The sequence below is a fragment of the Prenolepis imparis genome, unplaced genomic scaffold (genome assembly GCF_030444845.1).
Source record: "Prenolepis imparis isolate NDT839.2.m4 unplaced genomic scaffold, iyPreImpa1.0 SCAF_6, whole genome shotgun sequence".
Taxonomy (NCBI): domain Eukaryota; kingdom Metazoa; phylum Arthropoda; class Insecta; order Hymenoptera; family Formicidae; genus Prenolepis; species Prenolepis imparis.
In genome coordinates this window covers 11,427,799-11,449,560 of record NW_028141164.1, presented here as the reverse complement: position 1 = coordinate 11,449,560, position 21,762 = coordinate 11,427,799, and the positions used below count along the sequence as shown (strand labels likewise).

At 34.8% G+C, this 21,762-nt stretch overlaps 1 protein-coding gene and 1 long non-coding RNA gene across 5 annotated transcripts in view; one reads left to right on the top strand and one right to left on the bottom strand.

Annotated features, from left to right (window-relative positions):
* LOC145936955 (uncharacterized) overlaps positions 1-21,762 on the bottom strand; it is a 141,034-nt gene that overhangs the window by 10,701 nt on the left and 108,571 nt on the right. The window lies entirely within an intron of this gene.
* The window catches only part of LOC145936943 (1-phosphatidylinositol 4,5-bisphosphate phosphodiesterase epsilon-1), a 129,768-nt gene that overhangs the window by 3,612 nt on the left and 104,394 nt on the right, over positions 1-21,762 (top strand). The gene's annotated exons all lie outside the window — the stretch shown is intronic.

Genomic DNA, 21,762 nt, shown 5'->3' with positions numbered 1-21,762 from the left:
GAGCTCGTGCCTGTATGAACTTCTATTTCAGTTAATTAAAAATGAAGCTTTTCCTTCGAGCGCACGACCGCGTTATCTTGTGGCACACGCATGCGATCTAGTTAGTGATTCTGATAACATCCACCGTCGAGGAAAAAATATATATCGCGCAACGTCACGCAGGGTATTGCTTTTATACAACTTACGCCGACGGCGTAAAACATCTGCGCTTTCTTTCAACATGCCATGCAAAAATCAACATACATACTTTTTTTGATTGCAGAAAATTTCGGTTTCTTAATTCCCTGCGTTAGGATAAGTGATATAATCTCATAAAAATTTAAAAAGGTGCGAGTAAATTTTATATTATACACGCAAGATGCCTCGGGTCTCACACATATTTTATAGAAACACATTTCTGTTTGAGTTAAAAGTTAACTTTACTTTTAATATCATTAGTATATAGTATATCATTAGATTCATTAGTATATAATAGAAAAGTATTACGCATACAACTTTAACAATTTGTTGTCCACACATTAATTGTCAATATTAGCAACTTTCAATATTATAATTAATTTCTTGATAAGTAAGTGCTGCAATAAAATTTCTTTTAAAATAAAGTCAATTAAAATTAGTTAAAAAATAAGATTTTACCATTTATAACACGATTTCTAATGTAATTCAATTTGTAATATAACTTTATATCTGTAATGAAAAATGTGACAGATTATAGCAGAAAGAATTCTATTTAAAATCTATTTTCATAATTAGAACTTGTACCTAGAACTTTGTTTAAATTTTTATTGAGAAAATATTGATTACAAATATTTTTCTTAAAATATTTTAGGTACATTTTGGATATTTTGTACTTAATTTAAAATGTATAATATCGAAATTTAATTACCTGTGGCAATTCAATAAAGCAGATATAGTGTGTATTTTCTTATATGTATATGTATTTAATTTAAAAATATTATTTAAAGTTATTTATAGTTAATTCGTTGAGAATCTATTTACTATATCATATCACGCCACGATTATTAGTTCAACTTCAAAATTAATCGCTTTAAAATGCCCCTATGTTACCGCCTAAATGCGGTTGAAATATTTTCAGACAATTTAGATAAATTCTCAAAATTATATAATATTACTGAAACCGTGGTGATCAATCTCTTGTGTAGAGTGTGTTACTTCGTTTGAAAAAGTTTCAGAGAAGTTTATTTCTCGTACTGCACGAGCCGCTTTGAAAGGACACGCGATAAAAGAATTTGCGTCGACGCGTGGATACATCGTAGTTGCAACGGGGTATAGCAAATTGAATATATTAATTTTTTATTAAAACTCTCTTTGTATACGCCATGCTCTAAACACATTTATGGAAATTGATATTGCAGAGGGAAAATGTACTTCGGGGTATGCTTACTCACGAGCTCTTATAACGATGACGAAGTTGCTATACGTGTGGAATATATAATTTTTTTATTAAAACTTTTTCTTCGAACTCATCTTCCGAATCTCAAACTTTACGAGGTTTCGAGACACTTTCATTTGCAAAATTCGTTTCGCAGTCGATTGCGCGAATTTGAATTTAAAAATCCAAATCGCTTATCCATTTATCACGAAGATAAAAGACCATATGTGTGTACATATCGATAGGTCAAAATTCCGCTTGCATTTTGCACAAGAGTAACACGCATTCCGTACAAAAAAATATAAAAAAAGTAAAAAAGAGAGAAAAAAACTCGCGCAATCTCTCTTTCTCTCTCTCGAAACCCGTTGTTGTAATTGGATTGGCCCGAGTCAAAATTAAACTCCTCCGTTTTTATTGGAATTCCTACGGAAAAAATTTAATGTTCGGTTATAGTGCGTACAATAAAATACGAGGCAGCGCTATGGTTTCCATGCTTTAACGTTTCTCCTTTTTTTCTTTTTATAATTTATTTGATGGCTATCGTAATGCGCGCGGTAATGCGAAATCAGTAGTATGTATTGTAGGATTGTGTACGCAAATCTTGACTAGTTTGTATTTTTTCATGGCAGATTACTATCCATGACAGTGTAATTAGAGATTCTCTCGCGTGATTACAGATTCTCTCAAACTATTATTCAAATTCGACGCCCTTTCGAACTTTGGTTTAAAGCTTTATTCAAAGTTAACTATTTGTCTTCCCTTTCCTTGACAAGCAAGCGTCTGTAATTTACTTGTATATCGACAAACATAATTAATAGTTTATGTACATTGCTTACTATCACAAATTAAATGTGTAAAGAATTATTTTGAAAATTGTTATGATTATTATTAAACATTAAATATTCAGATAACACATATACATATATGTTGCTACATGAATATATATATCTTTATAATTATTTCTATTGTAATTAGCTTCAATTAGTCTTAATATCTACTATAAAATTAATCTTTTTATAAAGAACCAATTCTTTATAGGACAATGTTTCATGAAAAGCTTTTTATAAAAAAATGGACGTGTTTTATTTAATTACTCAAAATTTAAAAAACTAAATATGCATATATAAATATTATACAAGAAGTAGAGACCAAAAAAGAGAGAAAGGAAAATAATGAAATTTTTGAATTAATATATCTAATTAAAAATTAAATAAAAGATTGTAATATGTGTATAAAAGACATTTTTTCAACTAATTTCAACAAATTAATTTGTGGCTTCATTGAATTTTACGAAAATATTCAATTTGTGAACATAAGCAATGTGAAAATATTTTTAAAATAATTTTATAAAAAGATTAAAGCATTTTAAGTGTGTAAGGGTTAATTGTCATTCGCTTCTCATATCTTAGCGTCGTCCCGATCAGTCAATTCGACGGAAAATTCCGTTTTCAGTTTGGCTCGAGCATCCAAGTAAGACATAATTTATTTTCCCGAAGCGCGCAGTTGCTCGAGAGAGCATGTCGTAAAGAGAGATATATCGAATATAAGTAAACACACGTTCGAGAGACATCTGAAGATGCCGGCGCATCCACGTGGAACGCGAAGGTAATCTTGTAATTGCTATGCAGCAAGGGACGGTAAATTGGTGATTGCAGTGCATCAAGAGAAGCTAAATTGCTAATTGCTGCGCGAAATATAAAGCGGATACAGCTAAGTTTACGCGATATAACGAGACAGATTTGAACGACATTTGCGATCAATGAATATAAATATATATATAAAGATATATAATTTTTCAAATTTTTTTATTTTGCCAATAATGAGTAATTATAAGATAAATTAAACATTTTTATCCTGATTTAACGACCATATAATTTTTTTATGTTGTTTATAATATACAGGACTAAAAATTCCGCTTTGTTATCTATCAATTTGTAAAAAAAATAACAGAATTGTTTTATCCATTTTTTGTTAGATCTGTGACAAAGAAAAATATTTTTATTACGATTCTTTTACACAACCTTCTATCTGGTTAAAAAATATTACTATTCCAAATTATTCAATGTGGACGCATTGAATAATTATTCAATGGGGCAAATTATTCAATGGGGAAGGTTGACTCGGACAATATATAGGGATGCAAAGCTTAACGAAAATGGAAACGCGCGCGTCTGGCTTTAAATAAATAAAAATCGCGACAAACGCGACCGGCAACGCGAACGAACATTTGACATTTTCGTTGCCCGGATGTTGTAGGATTCGATTTTGATAGCAGAGCAGTACGTATGTACACAGGAGGAGCGCGTAGACACATACGATGAGCGGCGCTCGCGCGCAAGTACGTGTCCGCAATCACCGAATAGGCGGGTGTGCTCAATAAATCAATACAAATAACCCCAAGACCAGATTGGAATCGAATAATGCAACGATTATTACGCGCACAAAGGGTGCTCGTAACCGATGCACCGTGCATGTACGCAGTATTCCGCGCCCGAGCTGCACGTTACCGAAAGTGCAGCAGCCGCGGATATATCACGAAATTTGGGACACCGCTCAGGGGTCTTTGGTGTATAGATATCGCTCGTGGAGGTAGATTGCTTCTCGTCGAAACGAATCGATAAACCGTACTTCTGGATGCTGGATAGCCACTAAAGAATCGACCGATCTGTCAAGTATATATACGAGTTCCGAGAAAAATTTATATTATATAAATTAAATTGGCGAAGTTATCGATCATGGTGAAAAAAAGAAAGAGAAGAACTCTCTCTCGAGCATATACGTGTCAGTTATTTTTTATTTCTGTCATCTTAAAGATCCGGCAATGCGAATTTAATATATTTATTTTTGTAGAAATTGCAAGAAAAAGACAGTTGCATTATAAAAAAACTAATTATTAAAATAGTTTTCTCAATATTAATCTTTGACTAACTTTCTAAATATACACAGAGAGAATTTTCTCTTAGAATTTACCTTGGTAATCGTGGGATAATATGGTATAGAAAGAATTTGATGATTTCTCTGATTAATATATATCACAATAAATATAATAATATCTATTACAATAAAATATAAAATATGTTTGATTAATTTTACTAAACTTTTATATTTTATTGTAATAGATATTATTTTTATTGTGATAAATATTAATCAGAGAAATTCTCATAAAAATTCTTACGATCACCATGATTTCCAGGGTAAATTCTAAGAGAAAATTCTCTCAGTGTACAATTTCGCAACTTTTTTTTGAAGAATAAAACATTCTACAATATATTCTGATTGCAAAATCTATTAATGCCTCTGCAGGCTTGACGATCGTTCTTGTGGTCGAAATTCAAATTAATAAACACTTCTTGTATGCGTACACTACGCATATTATCTGAACTCTCTTACTTTATATCAAAATCAATCGATTGCTCAATCAATTGGTTTACTATCTACCTAACTACAAGCTAAAAACAGTTGGTTAATAATTCCTTTAATTAAAAAATGGGCTTAATTTGTTAAAGCGCGCTCTCGCTCGTTGTCGGTTTTCAGGCACTTCCCTTTAAGTATTTAAGCTCGCCACATGGGAATCTCCAATTTGCATGGATAATGGTATAATTTAATATTTCGTTACATCTGACATGTATATACGCCGGCGGAGAGGCAGATCTCATCTGAGATCTCCCATATTCGTCTCTCGTTTGAAGTTGCGGCGAGACATGAGATAGAATATTTACAGTTCGCTGTTTCCCTCTCTCTCTCTCTCTCTCTCTTTCGGAGCGCGGTTTCGCTCACCGGAGGGACATGGTGTATCATGAATATTTAGAAAATTAAATCGGCCAACTTCGCCAGGGCGCGTTGTACATGCGAAGGTGGCAAGGATGTGTACAAGCGCTGCAAGAGCAGAAGTTTCCTTGATAGGATCCCCGGCGAAGAAATCGAAAGCTATCAATACCGTTCGATAGTCTGGACCGACCGCTCGTTCGCGGACACGACTTGCATTCGTAATCGTATCGGTAATCGCGACCTGGATGTAATCGGAAAAGTATCTGCGAGAGAGATGCACTCTCTACCCTAACGAAAGAATTCGTAGTCGGAGTGGAAACGTATCCGTATTTTTCTGTGATGCTCCAATGTCCGAATTCCTTTCGGGAAAAGGAGTTTGAACATAATTGGAATTATACAGATAATCGCACACGTAGGTTTGAAAAATATTCATCTCACATCTCTGCATTCTAAGTAGGGGAATGTTTTCGTCGACAGAATTTTGCCAAAGCGATTACTTAGTCAGCAATATGTTAAACAGAGGGTTTCTTTCTACGAGGGTAATGTAATTATAGGAAGCATCCTGTACATAAGTATATACACGAAAAAAATATATTTTTTTTTAAATTTCTTTTTTTTTTCAAAAATAGAATGTTTCAAAGTCTGCGAATACTTCGCTCATACCTCGTTGAATTTACAGAAAAGTCAATAATACTCTCTACCGATTCGATCTGTCGCACATGAATCTTTATACAATGGAACAACTTTTTCAATAAATATTTTTTAATAACAGTACACATACATAAAAGGAAAGATATTTAAAATTTTCAGCAAGAATAATGTTATTGGAACAACATCAAAGAAAAATCTTTTATTTGTCAGAACTCTTTTAAAAAATCCCGTTTGCTTTTATTACTAAGATTTTACTAAGAAATTGAAAATTGAAAGTATATCAAATGATATTCAATCCATCTCCATCTCTATCTCTATCCAAAAGACAAATATATATACGTCGGAAATTGCGCCTGTAACTTTGCGTCGGAAAAAAAGAAAAAAATGAAGGAAATAAAGGAAAGAAAAGAAAGAAAAGAAGAAAGGATATATTGAATTTGTTATGTAAAGAACACGTGTATTCGTGCATTGAGTCACATAAATTCTGACCTTTTGTTATGTTTTATTCCCTTTAGGAGCAGTATATTATTGCGCATATTATTATTATTATTAAGTTTACTGCGAAACTCAGAGAAGAGAAAATAATTGAGATCGCTATTATGTAAAACAAAGGACTTTGCGGTTTCCCTTAGGTTCGTCCGCGACTAAGGAGGAACTTACGTGAGTTACCTAAGCCGTCAAGTTAAGCCGTTGGTTTGTAATCACGCTTATGCGTAATCTAAACGAATACTCGAATAAGTGTATAAATATATACGTGGAACAAGTATGCTTAATGGAGTCGGCGATGATTCGATGGCGACGATGAAATGACGCTGTTAGAGAAACAATCTACCTGTTATGGGATCAAAGTGGCGTAATTCGGCGTCAACGTTTTGTATATAACGCAAATTAATATTTTCCCAAACAAAGCATGCCAAGCCATATAAGTGTTTATTGCCTACATTGCATCCGTGAACGAAATTTGCAACTACTTGTTGCACCCACGCCAATGAAATCATGACTATTGATCATAGCTTTTCTCTCTCTCTCTCTTGTCGATAGCGACCGATACTCGCACGATAAAACTCGCCGTTGAATGCACCTGATGAATTATATTTTTCAACAATTATCCAACATATCTTTCTCCCTTATTCAATTAATAAAGCTCATCCGCGATGGAGAACGGTTTTATACGGCAAACAAATCTTTTTATTTAAAGCAATTTAATAATTCTGTTATTTAATATATAATCTAGGTATGTTAAATAAATACAGATACTTTGCATGTATGTGTGTACTATCACATATTTTCATCGATTAATTAAAATCACCTCGTAAAGCAATATCGAAATTAATAGTTATTACATATAATAATTATTTATAAAATAAGAGAAAATAATATGGAAACAATATGCACATTACTATATTTGTTTTTATCAGAGAAAGAGAAGGAGACAGAGAAGAAAAGAGCATATATAGAATAAAAATAAATAAAATGTCATTGACAATAAAATTAAAAAGAATTATTTTCTTCTGGTTCGTTTATTTTGTAGCATGCTATATCGTCGAAGTTCATCAAAGGAAATTTGCTAATTGTTTCGGGCAATCGAGCAAATGCACACACGAAGAGTGAAACAAACCGAAATGCTTCGTGCTCGCAAATTCGACGAGCGATAAAAACGAGGTGTAGCTTTTGAGGTGAAAAAAAAGAAAAAAAAAAGAAAAAAAAAAGAGAAAAAGAGCAAGAAAATTTGCTTGCGTGCTGCACGGCAGCGAATTGCTTTAAAAGTTTTCCCGGGGCGATTTCGCGGACCGATCACCGCAGCAACTTTCCTTAATTTTCCACAAAAGTTCCACCGTCGACGTGACGTTACACGCTAACTCCATCCCCCCTCTCGAAGTCGTAAATAAAACACGTTTCGCAACCCCTAGAACCCCGTCGACACTTACGGGACGCTGAGCTTCGTCAACGGTAAATAAGAAAAGGCTCCTTGCGTCGTAGCCAACGTTAAGCCAAAAGTCTCCCGCGCTTTCTACGTATAATTTCTGTGTTGTCACGTTATCAAACATTTAAGGGGACACTTGCGCTTGAAAAAGTGAAGATAAGTATGTTTCCCATAGAGAAATTCGCAAGTAGAATAAAGAAGTACTTATATTTTTGCGTAAAAGAAAATAAAATCTCGATTTAGTCGGCCACAATCTACGGACATATATGCAATATATATTCCTTCTTTATCCAATTTGAGATATAAATTTTGCCTCAAAGGAAACCCGGAGATCTTCTCTTTTAAATATTAAATATCTTGATACAGTCACTCTCTCCTGTTCATAAACAAGTCGGTCGCTATTTTATCGAAAACTTCGCTTGTTCACTATTCACCTTTTATGTGAGAACCAGAGATTCATCGAGAGCAAAAGACTAGAGTAAAAAACGAGATCAGTTGGCAATTCGATAAAGCCAAATCCAAAGTATACATTATATAAGCGAAAAAAATCGAGGCATGTGCGACGCGATTTAATAATTATGTGTAATATAACTATATTAAATAACTACTATATAAATATACAATCATTTTTATTGAAATAAAATTTAAAAATGTGTAAAAATTTTCTATTTTCCGTTATTGAATGATTCTTTCGTAAATGATTTATCGCTGCGATATATCGACTTTCGATCAGGTAAAGCTTGAGGTTCATTCGTTCTGAAAGAGAGGATGATTGACTGTCTTATAACCGGATCAAAAATGTATCCTACAACCGGAAATTATAGTAATAAGATTCGCAATAACATGCTGTTAAGAAATGTCCACCGGAAAAATGTCTATATAAAGAAAAAAAAAACCTAGAGCATCCTATATTTTGACTTAAGCTACAAATTCTCTTTGTTATCGAATTTATTTTCTCGTTTTTCCTTTTTTTTACATTTTCGCATTTGTGCAAGTATAATTTCCGATAGAGGTTTTAGCAGGAAGGCAATTAACTTTCGCGCCCTCTCCTTTTCCTCATAATTCCCTCGCGACGTAATTTATCACACCTATATGTTTCGAGTCCCCGGGTGTCAGGGGTGATGCAAATGATCATCGGCGACCGATGTGTGCGAACGCGATTTCGTAAATCGCAAATGTATGCAGAGAGCAAATCCGGATTTCGTGAGTTGGGACACGACCGATCGATCGAACCGAAGTGACTTGGAGCAGGTGAACTCTGACGTTTCGAGGAAATATGTTTCTAGAGGTCGCGGAAAAAAGGGGGTGAGGGAGGAGCAGGGAAGGCGAGAGTGATGAGGCCAGAGCGAGATAAAGAGCGGGAAAACAGAGACCGGGGACGGGGACGACGAAAGAAGGTGAAACGAACCGTGTCGAGGAATGTGACGTAGCAGAAATAAGAAGAAAAGAAGATAAAAGCTGGCGTAGATAAAGACTGGGTAGCGAAGCGCGAGAGGAAGAAATTCGTGAACCAAAAGCGGTAAACGTCTTCGATAAACAGTCAGACGAGAAAGCAGAAAAGAAGAGGAAAATCCAAGAGAGAGAGAAAAGAACGATAACGTAGAGGCAATTAAATCCTGCAAGTCTCCTCGTGACTTCTTTTTTTTTTTTATACAAATACGCACATAGGATAATTAGGGATAATCATTTAGTATTCTGGTCCTGTACTCTAATTAAAAGATATCTCTGCTAATTAAAGAGTGTAATATGATCATATATTAAAATAGAAGACCATCTACGCTGTCTTCAATTCTTGTAAAATTATATATATACGCGATAATAATATAAAGTGTTAAATATTAATTACTCAGATACTCAAGAGACATTAAAAATAGTATTTATGCGAAAAACAGTTTATTTACGTTAGACGTGTGTAATTTCGATTTTTGCCAAATTGATCTAAATCTTACGATATTAAGTGCGATAAGCTGCGATCAAATAAAATAACGCATCGAAAAACGAAAAGACAATTTGAGCTACGAGGGTTAGGAGATCCATTCTTTAGGATAAACGCTAACTGACATCGACCGATCGATATTCCGGGATGAGATTCGAATAGCGAAAATTGGAGCACACGATGGGATATATATCTATATATATATATATATACACAGGATATAGGAGATATATATACGTTAGCCGACACATATATATCACGAGATCTCCGCTGTCCTATCGGCTCGGGATCTTTTTACCATCGAACGACAGAGACCGCCGGCGGTTGTACGATCGAATTGTATTAGCAGCGATAACTCGTTTTCGTTTCGGATTGAGTTACTCCGGCATTAGACGCCCGGAGCTATTTCGTGGCGGGAAAGTTGCGTCTCCTCATCGTCTTCGTCTTCGTCCTTCTGCTCCTAAAGAGGAGCTCCTTTGGGCGAAACCAAGACGTGGAAAAATATCGGTGCAACGTTAAAAAGTTTCGCGCAGAAGTGCATTCGCCTCCCTTGATGTTCGTCGAACGAAATTTGCCAACGCGAACGAACTCGTGTGTTAGGAGTCTAACCAATCGATCTGTCGCGTGACTCGTTAAATTTCACCTCACTTTCCAATCGCAGGCAGTTTTGCCTCTCAAACTCGGTGTAAACTTGCCATTTTCTCGTATTTTCTCCAAATGCCGAGAAACATAAGGAGCGAGCTTTTTGAAAGTTATTCTTAGCTTTAAATTATTTACTCGAGATAAATCGTATATAAACGATATAATTATTAATTAGCGTCAAATTGTTTTTTTTTTGGTATTTTTGTATAAAATATTGAATATATTACGAATTCAAATAATAAAAATATTTTTTATGCAAAATATAATTTTAGCTCTCAGAATACTATATCACGTCACGATATTGAGAAATTTTAAACATTCAGAGAAAGATTATTTTAACGTACGTTATTATGTTAAAAAAGATTTATCCAATTCAAAATTAAGTGCCCTATCAAAAATATTCAGCCCTTAAAAAGAATTTATTGCAAACATAATAAGATTTTCATAATTAAATATTGAATCTATTACGGGAAAGTTTTTATAAATTAAAGATTATTCAGTTCGATAAATAAAAATCTTATGTCAAAACGTAATTAAATCACACAATATGGCAGAAATCAATATATTAAAATTAAGAAATTGTCAAATTTTTGTATAAAATGAAAATCTTTCAAATTATTAAATATAATTTCAATATTCGATAAAAAATTGATAAAAAAAAATAATGCGACGAATATCCAATATAGCGCCCTAAAATAGATAATTTTCCTATGTTATAATAAATTCAATATTTAATAAAAAAATTAATACTAAGCTTCATCACAAATTTCTTTTAAAAAAATTTAAAGTGGAAAAAAAAACTTTAAATCATATTAAATAATAAAATGTTTATTTCTTGAATTGTGATATAAAAATTTTAATAATGTAAAGTATCTTAAATTACATTACAAGTTTCTTGTAAATAAAACGTCGCATAACATTCTTCAAATTTTCTTTCATATGACATCGCTTTCAGCGGAGGATAATATAATGAAAGAATTTATTTCTGCTCTGTGGTTGTTCAGAAAACAATTCTCTTTATATATGCGAAAGAGAGCTTCAATTTATACAAAAAGTTCTTCTTTCCCAGAAAATAAATTGTATTGTACGTTCGAGATCAATACATTTTAATATATTTACACGGGGGAAAGGGATGCGGAGCTTTTATACAAAAACCAGAATATCTAATGTCGACGAAGATATTAAAATGGTCCCATCTTCAACCGCGTGCGCTATCGATATCGATTTATGGCGGTGCATAGTCTGCGGTGGAGTTGGGCGACCGAGAGTAAGTTACATTCTTGGCAAGGATATCGAATTAAAAAAGAAATCTCCTTCCCGCAAGACACTATATCGGACGGGCAGCTTGTAGCGGGCAAACTTCATTAATCTATGTTTCACAGATTCCTTGCTAAGATATTATATTATATTATACTCACTGAATTATATTACTTACGTAAATTTACATAGTTGTTAAGTTTTTCTTATTTTTTATTATTTATTTCGTACAGAGTAAGAAAGAAACTTTCTCCCGTTTTGTCTATATTTTTTACATCTTCCGCGCAAGATCTCTGAATTTTTAGATAAGAAAGTTAAGAATTATATTTCAACTGCACAGAATAATAATAATTTTTACTCACGTACTGTAAAAAAAGTATGGAATAATTATCTTCAAGACGAGTAAAATGCAAAGTAGACATTGGCATGAAAAGAACAGAGTTGGCGATATTTTAAAATATTGGAACACGATAATTAACACGATGTACTTTAAAAATTGCCTAATATCCTTTCAACTTGAACGAAAACGTTTGAAGAATGTTATGCGACATTAAATATGAAAATTAAAAATATGTAAAGAATTACGATCGCTTAAATCTGCCCTGACTTTTATACGAATTTAGTTGGCCGCTTTTTATTTTGCACAATAATTAACAATTTAGCTTCTTCTTTATATATGTTTATCAAAAAAGTATTTAATATGTCATATATCATCTTTAATATAAGGTCATCTTTAATATACATTTATGCAGACTAGTTTTCTTGATAGATTTTAAACGGAGTTACATGAAGAAAGTTTCAAATGCACATCGTTTTAATACTCGACATTGAATAAAAAGATCATAGCAATTAAAAGTTTGTAAAAATAAAGTACTTAAATTTAAATTAGCAGTAAGTTTTCGTTATTTCATTACCGTCCCAGGGGTTTGTTTCGCATTTCCAATCGCTATAAATTGGGAAATTTCAATGGCACTTTGACATTTAAGCTAAAGAAAAATCGAGTCCGGATTGCTCAAAGAATGCTGTCATTAAAATTCCATTCTGGGACATCCTGTATAAAGACCGGAATTGGAAAGGTGCAAACTTAGTTAAGGACATTGTTAACATTGATTGCAACTATACCTGCCGACGGAAGATTAATTTGCACGTGGTATATTCTAAGCCACCCTGTAGAAATTTTCAAAACAATTCACCACCACATATTAATAGATCGTTATTAATAATCGATTATTTTTACATTTGAAACGCGAGATGAGAGCAATATTTAATTTCACCGCAGAGATTATTGCTTATGGATGAAAAACAAAGTTGCAGCAAAGAGAGAAAAGAAAGAAGGAAAACGAGAAGAGAGAAAGAGAGTCGCGTTTAAATCAGCGACGCTGTAAACTTCGAAGCGGCGGAAACTGAGACTTCTTTCCGGATTCTTTGACTTTAAGAAGGAGTGCGCGCCAGCGAGTCATAAAAACTGAGAGAAAAAAGTTCACGATCCCCGCGGAATTTTAATTACTGACAGTTTCCCGCTCGAGTCTACCTATTTTTTTTTCTTTTTTTTTTCGTAAGTTACTCGGTCGCGCACGGAGGAGCTGCTAGTGTCAAAATTTACGAGTGACCGAGATTTCCATTCGCGGTGTCGTAAATTCAATTCACCCAAGTTCTCCCTTACGTTAACGGCGCCCGCGGTAGATGTATAAAGAGATGGATGTCTATCCGTCGTCGTTCGCGAGACTCTTACATCCAGGAAGGAGAAGGAAGAAAAAAAAATCCGATGCAATAAATTCCGTTTAATAGACTACAAAGCGAATGGCCAATCTGTTGCGCGATTGATCTCCATTCGAGTGAATTTTCCCGCAGCGAAACTTTCTTTCCTTTTTCCCTATTTCTCACTCTCTGTCTAGTTGTTATTATCATTATTCGATCCATTGTATATACCGGTGGATAAGTGGCCTGTACAAATCATCGCGTCATTATTGTTGCTAATTCGATAGGAACGAGACGGTTATACCAATTACATACACGTGCCTGCTATTGATTTCTGTACGAACGCACAGAGAAAGAGAAAGAGAGAGAGAGAGAGAGAGAGGAGGGAGAAAGCATGGCTGCAGTTTGGATTGTGAAGGGGATGCGAATGCAAAGTCGTTCGACCGAGATTATTAAGCTCTCGCTCCTCTCTCGGCGCTTTATTACCTGGATTTCTTTCCCTTCCGATTTTTTTATTAGTCCGTCCGATTCTTCTTTTCCATCCGGGTTTTCGATCGATTTGACGCGTGAGAATAAATCATTCGCGAGAGCAAATATTTTTTTATCGCAATTTACATTAATTCGTGATTTCATCTTTAATTCCCATTTCATCCTCTATTTTATCGATCTACTTTTTTTCCATTTATGTCCACTCTCAATCCGCGTATCGATGTGACAGAAGCTATTATCCATTTGCCAAGAATATATTCGGTTTCGCGAATGGCAAGAGCTTATATAATCTAACTGATTACGAAAATTGAATCATGGCTGCGCGGAAGATTGTCATTTTTTTATAATGGCTCGACAATGATTACTGCGTCAACCACAAAGAATTATACTTATTCTCTCTTTCTCTCTCTCTCTCTTGGATAGATTTATTATATTCTTGTAATCAATTTATTACTACACATATTTCTTTTCGATGAATATACCAGATTTAGAACTTTTGCTTTTATCTCCACACAACTCATAACTTTTTGCAATTCATCTTAGTTTCTCAATTTTCTTGGAAAGATAAATGTATTATTGAAATGTTCAGTATATCAATACTATAATATTATTTCAGACGATATATAAGTTTTGATGTATCTAATGATATCAAAGAACTTGATATCGACCGATTTAGCTACTTTCGAATTTAATAATACCAAACATTTCTTTAAATATGAATATTAGAGATCTAAACTATTCGTAAAAATTCCAATCTTTTCGAATTATAGAGTTACCGACTTTTTATAATTATAGAAAAAAAATATCAAATATAAGTATATTCGCACCAAGTTCCACTTCCTGACTTTGTAAAAGTTGAAGTTATAATAAACTACTATAAGTATACTATAAGTATATTCGCTAATAATTCTAGCCAAGACATAAAACTTTTTTCAAGGAAAGATTTTGACAATACATTTACATTTTCCTTTTTCTATCATATCAAATCATCGAGTGATTAATGCGTAACTTTGATGATTTAATCTTCAAGATTAAATTATCAAGACTAAGGATTAAGTCATCATTAAAAAAAAAATAGGCAAATTTGAAAAAAAATTCTAGCCATTACACACGTAGACTTTATGGCGAAAGAAATGCTCCAAGGGACACTCTGTATGCTAAAGATATTCCCCTCTGATGTTCTATCTATCAGGTTTTTACCATCTTATCATTGATGTGCAAACGCGCGCGTTTCTTCCTCTTAGATAAATTCCTCGACACGGTCGCCGGGAAATCGTCCCTGAAGTAAAATAATCCATCATCTCTCTCGAAAGCATACGTTCGACTCGGCGCGGGAAAGTCTTTAAAATTCGACCGAGGCACAGTCGCAATTCCCAATGAGCACACACATCTCTCGAAGATGGTGCAACCCTGCGCAGAGACAAGTAGGGTAAGTGCCATTCGGCACATACGTCGTAAAGAGGGAGGACAGAACGAACGTTAGTAAAAACTCTTGTCACCATTTTCCATCTCCATTTCTGTTTCTCTCACGGCCCCGTAATAAAAGGAGAGAGTAAAACACCGACGAAATGATGAAATAAATCATGCCTTGTTTTCCCACATAGTTCTAAGAGAAAGCAGAATACTGTAGAAGAGATGCAAGGGATATGAAGCGACATTATGTGACATCCTTAATGTCTAGTTTTTTTTAACATGATAGACGGAGCCTTAAGATTTTCACATTTGAAATAAAGAGGAAAAATGCGTAAAATTGACAGATCCAAAGTATGAAAAAACAAAAGAAAATAATGTAAGAAACGCAATCAGCGATGACAACGAAAAGGAACAAGGCCAAGAACAGAGAAGAAAGTCAATGCGAAAATTAAACACGGGCGATTCCCTCGTGACCGATTCAAGGAATCTAACGCGATAAGGGGAACCAAGCGGGTAGCCGAAAAAAATGTCAACAAAAATGTATTCTGTCGTCATAATCATAATGTAGATATACATAATGTAGATATACGTATCTAATTTAGGCGAAGTTTATTCAATACGACGATATTCTTTCGGTATATGGCAGAAGGGCCAAAAGGGGAAAGGAGAAACTTTTGTACGTGTAAAAGTGGATTTCGCCGCACCATCGGTGGCGATATTGCTTTTTCTCGAGAAAGGAAACGATAAAGGGCGGGGAGAAGAAGGCGAACGCGCAAAAGAGCGACGCTATAAGCTATAAGCCTCGGATAATTCGCGAGGACTTTACCATTACGTCCGAAAATTCCCGGACTCGATCGAGCTGCGCGATACCGTCTAATCAATACTATCGTGTGATCGAAAGTAAAAAAAAAATAATAATAATTACGACGTTCCCACTCGGTCGAGAATATGTATCTTTCGCCTCCCTCGAACTTCCCACCTCCTCTCGTTCCTCTATTTAGCAGATTTTTCCTCTCGTACTCGTCGTCCCTCTCGGGCTGGATTATTTCAATATTAATTTTAATTAATTTCTGAGCGCGACAGCACGTGGAGGATACGATCCTTGAGAGAAGGGTAAGAATCTGCAGAGAAGCAGCGTTACTTTTCTCGTGGAGATGATTCTTCAACGTATCGTACCGAGACGGAAGAGAAGCTCTAACTCTAATGTATACGTGTAACGATGACTGAAGGAGTATCGATCGCAACAGAAGAACGTCATCTTTTGTTGTTGAAAATCCATCTCTCTCGCTGGGATATCGCGGGAAATAATAATTGACAGAAATATTTGACGAGCGCGACGCGAATTTGCGAATAAAGTCGTAAACGATACCGCATCAGATCGTGGTTATTCGTAATTTGATAGAATTTGCCGCTAGACCGAGCGAAATTACGGGGAGAATCCCTTATACGGGTGATAACTTCCGGATTTATATATGTGTATGTATACGAGATATCGCTGCGCTTCAATTAAACGAGTATTTTCAGTAGCGACATGTTACGTCAAGATTAATCTATACATGCGGGAAAAGCGAGTGTTGCTGCTATTAGTAAAAAAAAAAGAAAGAAAAGGAAAAATGCAGTAAAGAACAATATTTGAGTTCTGAAATAATAAATATGTCGATTCAGTGTCACTGAATGCTTTCTTTATATTTGAAAAGGGAAAAGAAAGAAGAGTGAGAATCGGAATGAAGGAGAGCAAACAAGAACTGTATAGTTATCCGAAAGTTGACTGTAATTACAAAAGATGAGAGACGACCGAGAGCTCTGCAGAATCTCTTGAGGGACACATACATGTAATATTTCGAGTGTGCACAACGCTTAAGTCAACATTCTCGAAATCGCGAATGTGGAGCACGATATATGTGTGTGTGTGTGTGTGTGTATATATATATATATATATATAAATGGCCGATATTATAATATTTTCAGTGAAATAGGCGGATGTAGATAGGTACGGAGACTCTCCTATATGAATGCGGAAACTGGCTCCCAAGTGGAACAATACAGAAATTTCCAATCCTACATTGTCCTACATTATCGAAGGATTGCATGAAATGTCGGCGCTTTAAATTACGCTTTGAATTCGACGGAAATTTAAATTTACAATAGTAGTTCGGTAACTTTTACCAAATTGTAAAAATGTGTGTAGATATGAATGTGAGATATATTTTATAGAGCGATGCAACGAGGTTCTGCAGCTAATTTTTATAGTGAAAGTTTTTTTTTGCACGAACAAATAAAATTCATTGAATTTAAAATTGACGTAAAAGTATAATAAAAGCGATACATTTTTCAGAAAAACATATAAAATTTATTTCGCAAGTAACGAGTTTCGCATTCATATATGATAATCATGACCTTTTTTCCAATTTGTAGAAATAATCTAAATTCTACAATTTTTTTGGAATAGAGCAAGTAATAGTTGAACTCGAGAAGTATAAAAATCTTTACATTCTGCGAAATTATATTAAATTGCAATGTGATCCCATTTTAGACGAATTTTTTCGACGCTTACACACATATATTATCTTTTCATTAAAAAGAAGAAAATATTAGATTTTTTGGGGAAAGAGAAAAAGAGAGAAAGAAAAAGCAAGAAAGTGCTGTAGCCGCCTCAGCATTTTTCCCTTCATCGCCGTTTTATCGCACAAGATTTATGTATAATAATCAGTTATATAATCGATCAAAAAAATCGCATGAATCAACTTAATGTATTCCAGATTATATTCAATTAACTAGATTGTGTATAAAATTAAGATAATGGAAGAATTATAAATGCTAATAAACCAAGTAAGAGTTCGAATCGCTGAAAGATATAATTACACAGCGGAAGGAATATTGTATTGAAGGAAAATTTAATTTAGTCTCGTAATCAGCTTGCTCATTGATTATTTAACAAGATATATTTCCGCGAGGATAGTCTGTAAGCAAAAAACTGTCAGAAATCAGGAATTAATGCAACAAGTTCTCAAATGGCCGACGATTAAAATTTACGAATCATCTGCGTATTTCGGCGATTTAAATATGATCAAAGATTGCGATAGCACACGAATGCTATCGTTTATCGCGCTGAGAAGAAAGAAAACCGGATCGACGGCAGATTCTAAACGCGTCGCGGTTTATCGGAGACCGGTGCGTCTTTAATTAGGTCAGCAATTTCTAAACCTAACAGTGAGAAAACTGGAATTTATGCAAGACCGCATTTTAATAACGTAACCAAGTTTTGATTGCTTCATTCTGCGTCGGCAGTATTCACCCGTTTCACGGATGCGCTTCTAACATCGAAGTTGAGAGGCAAATCCGTGATATCGTCTATTGCGGGAGCAACGCGCGGATTTCTCCAAAATGTATATATATACACACGTATATATACACGTTCACGCTTACGTACGTATAAAGACACTCGTCGTATTCCCCGAGTTAGAGAAAACTAATCGCAAGAAGGGAACTTCCGACCGGGATGAGTTCGTAATGGCGCTACACGTTGTCGCGACTGATTAAGATAACGAATATTCGGGGAAGATGGAACGGCAAGATCCCGGAAACTTACTTTCTCCAGCTGCAGCCAATTCGCGCGAGAGTTTATCCCCTTCGAATCGCAACGAAAATGAGATTTGCGAGAAATATTAAAGATAAGAACGGAGAAAGCTCCTTTATATATCCAAACGCGAAAAATAATAGCCTCGCAGTCACGCGATATATATATTATAACGTAATTTCCCGCGTAATTCTTGGATTATGTAGGAGATCTCGGCAAGATTCAGCACGATTATCTCTTGGAGCTTAAAGCCCCGCACCCGGTAATTTCCACGTCGTTAGTATCACTGCGCGAGTTAAAGGACCTCCCTCCGTGAACCCGCATACATACATCATATATATATATATATATATATATATATATATATGTATATGCGCAAGAAGTCTCCGGTGAAATCGATTAATACGAGTGTTCTGAAGAGACAGTCATTCCGGATATCGCAGATATCGGACAAGCACTCGCGCGAAACACGGTAGTTGGAGTATTATCTTAGAGCGCTTACTAAAAACATGGATTTCTGCCTCCCTCTCTCTCCTCGACACGAGGTAATCGCACGACGAGGCATCGAGAGTATCGAGTATCGGCAAAACTCGCCAAGAAACTTTTCCGATGAAGCAATTATTTCACCTCCGAGTATCGAAGTTTACTGTTGATCGACGTGCCGATTGCATGGATTTCCCAATCGGGAACGAAGCCAGGAAAATTGCACAGATCTTCTACTTGCGCGCGCGACGCGACGATTTGACGTTGTATACATTCTTGATTACAGGCAGCAGAATTACGGCCTGCACGCCGTTATGAGAATTAATTTAATGGAACGGACGCCATTTGTAAATAAATGTATGCGATGGTTATAATTAAAAGCGCTCGTTATATCGCGCAACGTGAATTATTCCCAGACGTAGAGAGAGAGAGAGAGAGAGAGAGAGAGAGAGCGAACTCACTAATGATCACTGACCGCAATGTAATTCCGCTGATTCCGTCGTTGCTTGCAACAATAGATCGTAATAATAAACCCGGGGACTGTTTCTCGGTCTTTAAAATCACTCGTCGTTATTCAGGGGATAGGAAGAAGCGAATAATCGCGATACAGATCCGTAAGCTTGCTCGGGGAAATAGACGTTCCTGCGGCGACCAATTTATTATTCTTATGCAAATAACTGGGCGAAGATTAAAGTTCAGCGTATAGTTAGGCGCATTAACCGAAACTTAGCGCAAGTCACTTGCAACAAGGTGCTCGCAGAACCAGAGCATGTTAGCCTATCAAGTAGTTGGCTGGCAGAGCCAAAAGTTACCCTACCGATATATCTAGGTGATGTAAAGGAAGCTATCCGTAACTCCCTATATACAGCTACGCAAACTTAGAAATTTCGCGTTAATCGGGGAAAATATTTCTTCACTTTAACTTTCTTAACTCTTTTATGATAAATATAAATATATCTTTGTTATGTCTTACGTCAAAGAGACTTCGTGATACATTAATTTGCAGATGCGATTAAATGCAGAGGAAAATAATTCTTTTTTTAAATAAAACTATTCACGCACAAGAGGCAACTTTTCTCGGTTATAAATAAAAATTAGTCGTGTTTAAACAGAGATATACTCCTCTAAAGTTATTAAGATAATTGCTCCTCGTGGTCTCTGCGTTTATTCAAGAGTAATCGAATTAATAATTTCAAAAAAATTACCCTTAAATATAAGTTAACTTTTAATAATAAGAAAAGAACCTATTTTTTTTATAAACTGAATATAAACTTTGCAAAATGCATTTCAATAATAACAAGTCGGAAAAAAGTTATATAACAGAATAATATCAATTAAATATATTTCTAGGCATATATATTTTCGCGTATCGAAAGCTTTTATAGCTTTTCTATATTAAAAGCTTTATTAATTGCAGCAAAATTTCCATCTAACTGCCTTAGCGCGACATATTTATGCAACGTAATTTCGCCTATGAAATGCGAAGAACTTCGGGATAGCATGTGAGCCAGGGACAATTTAATTAGTAGTTCATAAGATGATTAACTTCACTGTCATGCGTGTTTAAAGTGAAATTATGACTTAATTGCATTTTAACGACTATGCGATATGCAAGATCGGTACTGATATTCCAAGTTGAAATTTTTTCTCCTATTCTAGATTTCAATTTTTAATCCAACATCTATCTTGATACTTTAAGCAAATTAAATCATCTTTCTTGAAAGCTATTTTAATCTATAATTTTGCTCTTTTTTAGACTTTTGATGAAATGACAACCTAGTTAGTTAGTTTATAGCCTATTATAGCAATAATTGAGATACAAAATAGGAACTCAATTTCTATATAAATTAAACTTTGTAATCAATTCCCATAATTAAACCTCGAAATTCTTTCGATTATATAAACATAAGAAAATTGAGATCGAAAATAGGAGGAAAATTTCGAGTCGAGATGACTAGGATATCGAATAATAATACGCGCATAGTTAATATTTAATGGCTCGATCGATAGGTTTGATAACCTAATTGTAGCGCAAACTGTCATAATAATTCATACGATCGCATAACGAGCCCGTTTATACCTTGAAAAATCATTAAATATGCAAACCGTATATGATGTTATATTGTCAACAGTCATATTCGGAATGAAAGATATAGTCGCAACACGTGTTTGGCGATGCGTCCTCGATGTATTCCGACACATTCGGTGCATTTGTGTATATCCCTCTGTGTGGAATTGCACTCGACTGGAATGCCATTCCGAACGAAAAGAAGAAGCCGAGTCTATCTTATTTACCGGCTATAGTAAGGAGGATGTCTCGATTTTCCGTTTCAGAAAAGCCGCGGTCTAGCCTAAAGTTCCACGGACGCAAATCGAGCGAGTTGAAATTTTCCTACTTTCAATTTCAATTTTCAATGTAACATCCGCTTTAATATTTTAAGTCGGATCATCTTTTTTTTTTTAACTATTTAACTTCTTACAACTCTTACTTAGACCGCAAAATACTATTCGAGGTGGAATTTTGCACCTTT